The sequence below is a fragment of the Eurosta solidaginis genome, chromosome 4 (genome assembly GCF_040869045.1).
Source record: "Eurosta solidaginis isolate ZX-2024a chromosome 4, ASM4086904v1, whole genome shotgun sequence".
Taxonomy (NCBI): domain Eukaryota; kingdom Metazoa; phylum Arthropoda; class Insecta; order Diptera; family Tephritidae; genus Eurosta; species Eurosta solidaginis.
The window spans coordinates 64,012,355-64,017,478 of NC_090322.1; the positions used below are offsets into that span (position 1 = coordinate 64,012,355).

General features: G+C 35.3%; 1 long non-coding RNA gene across 1 annotated transcript; it reads right to left on the reverse strand.

The window, feature by feature from the left end:
* Nucleotides 1–2,569: 2,569 nt before the first annotated feature.
* Nucleotides 2,570–3,350, reverse strand: LOC137247958 (uncharacterized). The gene is made up of 3 exons (XR_010951960.1): nucleotides 3,245–3,350; nucleotides 2,977–3,189; nucleotides 2,570–2,915 (listed from the first exon to the last, which is right to left on the reverse strand). It is a non-coding gene; the product is annotated as an uncharacterized lncRNA (long non-coding RNA).
* Between the last annotated feature and the right edge of the window lie 1,774 nt (nucleotides 3,351–5,124).

Sequence of the window (5,124 nt, forward strand, 5' to 3'; positions counted from 1 at the left end):
CGGCATTCGTATACATACAAATTTCATGAAAAATGTAAGTAAATTGTTAAAATATATGAATAATTAAATATTTTAATAAATTTTAAACTCTTATTATTAACAAAGGTTGAATTCAAATAAACTAAATCCAATCCAAATGGAAATAATGGCGGATTTCATGGCGAGACACCCAGGGCTAGCGAAGAATAATCTTCCAAACTCTGGAAACGGCAGAATTGCCTCAAATAGACTTTGGGAGGAACTTTCAACTAGATTAAATGCTGAAGGGATACCAATTAAGGATGCAAAGATGTGGAGGAAGGTATATACAACCGTTATTATATCTTTTGATGCTTGAAAGTAATACACTCCTTTTTATTTTATTGCAGGCTTTTGCTGATCAGAAGTATCAAGCAAAAAAGAAGCTTTCTTTCAAGAAACAGTCAAAGAAAATAACTGGTGGGGACCCTATAAGGAAAAACGATAACTGCCACCGAGGAGGCTATCATTGAGGCGGCTGGCCTAGAGGTTTGTGCAGCAGGTGATGAAAACATAATTGCGTATGGCAGAGCTCGAGCAAGGCGGACTTCGTCGAATAACAGCGAGAGCTATAGTGCAAGCAGCGATGACGAATTACAAAGTTGTTTGCCAGGTTCATCAACTGCTCCACCCGCCACCATAGTTGAAAGAACGCTTCGCTCAAAAACGCCGCGCAAAAAAAAATCAAGGGAACAGAAGATGGCCTTATTGCAGGAAAATTTTAAATCCGTGTCCGATTTTCAAAGGGGGTTGGATGAAAAGCTGGACAGATTGGTGGATGTTCAGGAACGGTTCCTGTTGGTGCAGCAGCGCATCCTAGAAATTAAGGAAGAAAAGCATCGCAGGCAAAAAGAAACAGGTCAGATCGACTTACAAGTAAAGAGGCTAGAATTGGAGACCCTGCAAATTAAAGCGAGAAGACCTCATTAATTTTTTTGCAATATTATTATTATGTGCATATATAGATATAAGAAACCGACTGTGAATTCTCTGTTTTTTTTTAAACGGTTTTATTTAACTTGATTTAACAGGCTGGTTGGTTGGATGGCTGGTTGGCTGGCTGGCACGAATTTTTTAATTGAAATTTAAGTAACTTCCCGATAAGCTACAAGGTTGAAATTTGGAATATAGTTCAGAACCCGATGACAATGCAATAATAAGAAAAACATCTCCGCTAGGTAGCGCAAGGATCGAGATATTCACAAAAATCGTACTTGTGGTCCGATTTGGCTCATATTTGGAACACATAATACATACAAGATAAGAAAGCGACCTATGAAAAAAATCGCCGCTAGGTGGCGCAAGGATCGAGAAATTCAAAAAAATAATATTTGTGGTCTGATGTGGCTCATATTTGGAACACGTAATACATACAAGAATAGAAAGCGACATATGAAAAAAATTGCCGCCAGGTCGCGCAAGGTGCGAGATATTCACAAAAATGGTATTTGTGGTCCGATTTGGCTCATATTTGGAACGCATAACACATACATGATTAGAAAGCGACATATGAAAAAAAATCGCCGCTAGGTGGCGCAAAGGTCGAGATATTAAAAAAAATCGCATTTGTAGGCCGATTTGGTCCATATGTGGAACACATAATACATACATGAATAGAAAACGACCTATTATGTCCGATTTGGCTCATATTTGGAACAAATACTACATACAGTCCGGTAGAAGTGACATCAAAATATTTTGGAGTTGGAGGAGGGACAAGCATACGTGGCGCAGAGGCGAGTAAAGTCTTGGGAGGATTATGTATTGAGGACTTATATTGTAACAAATTGTCCGGAAAGAGTCCTTGTAATAATGAGTCACTAAATGAACTAAATAGAATAAGAAATAATAGGCAATTAAATAAAGACTAAAAACTTGAAATAAAATAATAAAAAAAAAATTGTAATTTAAACGGTTTTACTGAAAACAATACTTACATGAAGTAATAATAACACTAAAAGCTAGAAAATAATTAGCTAGGTCCTAGGTAATAGTCATCACACTCCTCATCAATCTAGGGCGTTGATCAGCAATTAAATAAAAGCGTTGGACGCGTCAAATTTCTATGGATAGTCATACATAAGACCAACTGAACTTTAATCAGGTTATGCTACGCATCACATTTTTAGAAGTTTCAAGCGCCCAATGCTTTTATTTAATTGTCTGATCAACGCCCTAGATTGATGAGGTGATGACTAGTACCTAGGACCTACCTAATTATTTTCTAGCTTTTAGTATTATTATTACTTCATGTAAGTATTGTTTTCAATAAAACCGTTTAACTTAAAATTTGTTTTTAATTATTTTATTTAGTTGTTAAGTTAGAAAATGAATTCAATTATGTTTTATGAAGTACAAAGATTACCTGAAGAATGACTTAAAGTAGTGTAATATTTACTTGGTACATATACTATATACATTTTTAAAATAAAAATGAAAGAATGTTGAATTTAATTAATATTTTATTTTATATAAATACTGCCAGGCTTAAATTTGAAACTATTTAGGAATATATCATTGCTTATGACACTCTTAAAAGTGAACGTTTTATTTGATCTCTTATCGATTTTCCTATATTGGTAAGTTGGTTTATTTCACCTGTCTCAATTTCTAGAATAGGGTTTTCGGAGAGATGATTTGACGGTTCATAATGTATCTTGAATTTAATTCAAATGTTATGTAATGCTGCAGAAACATTTCTTATATCTTACATTCTTACATATCTTGCCATTTTCGCAGGATTATATTCCTCCAGCGCCCTTTGAGAATGCCAATTGTTCTCTCAATAATAGACCTTCCTTTGGAGTGAATGACACTAAAATACTGCTTATCTGAACCGTCTGATGTGCTTCTGTATGAGGTTATTAACCACGGCTCAAATGGGTAGCCAGAAGCTCCTATATAAATGTATAAATTAATTATTGGTACAAAAAAGTTCACCGCTCCCAATAACTTTACCTAAAAGCCAGGAATTTCGATGCCTGTTCTGTTGAAATCCATCCTCCAAATCCCTTCTCTGATCGGAATGTTTCCAAACGAAGGAATCATGAGCCGCATCACCGTATTGACAGTCGATTGCCAATATTTTGTAGGTGTTACGGTTGAAGTACATATGTTCGTTAGCTGTAGGTTTTTGTAAACCAATATGTGTACCGTCCACACAGCCAATCACTAAAAAATAAATAACTATATTCAATATTTCCCAACAATTTATTTTGAAACTTACCTCTAGCAACTTTATATTTTTCCACGAACCATTCTTTACAGATTTGGGAGTCATCTGGTTCAAAGCATATGATTTCCGCACACAGCTTCCTCTCCATATCGGCAACAACATGTGATGTCAACTTCGAAACAATGCTCTGACACATTCCTACTAAATAGTCACTACCCTGCTAGACAGAGCTGACGGAAACTCCAACACATTAACAGAATTGTTGACATCACTATTACACTCGCATAAATTTTCCCTTTTATTCGTATGGAAAACCATGGTATGTATGTGTATGCATACACGTATACAGAATGTTTACATCAGGTTTGTCATGTCGCTTCTAACAACCTGATAGAAACTTTGCTTTACGCCCTGATGTAAATTTCCATCAGCCATATCTGTCAATTGATGCCTCAAATGACTGACAGCTGTCTAGCAGGGAATGATGCCTGAAATGACTGACAGCTGTGTAGCAGGGTACCGACATTGTGCTGGTAGCCACCGCTAGCAAGAAGTGAAAGCATGACTGCCAATTGCAAAATTGGCATCGGCTTGCTTCAAATTTAACTTCTCCAGAAGGTAACTAAAAGCTTCTTTAGTTAAGCGAAATCTCAAAGAAATAATACATAAATGATATGCTTACGCTTTTTTCGATAAGTCCAACGGGTTACTGCGCTCTCCTAGCCGCCTTCGGACAATCTTTTCATCGCCTTCGCTATCACTTGAGCTCAAACAAAACAATAAAATTGGATCCGTCGCAATTATTTACTTTATTTTTTATAATATTTTTATTGGAGCTTTCGGCCGGGGTTTTTTTCCTTCTTAATAAAACAACGTTTTATTTAAACATCCTACGCGTTTTGACGCAATTTTTGCATCTTCATCAGATATTTTTTTAATTATCTCTTTATTACAAAAACGAAAAACAACTACATTAATACTTGCTATTTTGAACATTTTTTTAGAATTTAACAAATTTGACTTACAATTTTTTGTACATTAACACTAACAATTTTTTTGTTAAATAACATTTAATGTATAGAACATACACATCTATAAATACATCATTGACACACTGTACACCCTTTGCTTTCACCAGTCAAAAATCTACTGTGATTGCGCTAGCATAGGCGCAGTTTATGCAGTCAACATCGTCTCTATAATTTACTGTTCTCGCAATGTTTTGTTGTATGCGCAATCCTTCTATCGTCATTCTTCTTCTAATTTTGTTCTCCACATCCAGTATCTTTACGTTGTCAAAATCAGCTGTGTGGTTTTCATCAGTTAAGTGTTGCGCCAACGCTGTGTTATTCTTTTTGATTTTGGCATATAGTTTGTGTTCGTTTAACCTCGTTCTTAGCTCCCTTTTCGTTGTACCGATGTAAACTTTATCACAGTTTTCGCCTTCTTTGCCCATGCATGGGATTTCATAAATCACGTTGTGTAGTTGTTCCTTTTTGATTTTGTCTTTGGTTTTTGTGTAAATGCTTTGAATTGTGTGATTTGGTTTGTATGCATAGCTTATGTTGTTGGTTTTGATAATTTTGTGCAAGGTGTTGTTGTCTGTTAGTCTTGGTATATATGTGACTACTGTGTATATTCTTCTGTTGCTATCATATGTTGTTGCTGTTGCGGTATTACTCTTTTTATGTTTTTTGTTATTTTCGGCCGCGGACATTAGAGCATCTATTATTTTATTAGGGTATCCATTTTTTGTAAGTATTGTTTTAGTGATACAAGAAAATAAGAATTCTTTTATGAACTCCTGGTCGCTCAAGGAGTTAACTTTATCTATAAAGTTAATAACGGTGTTCTTTTTTTGATTCCAAGGGTGGTTAGATTGGTAATTGATCATTCTTGATGAAGCTACTGCTTTTTTATACCAATTCGTT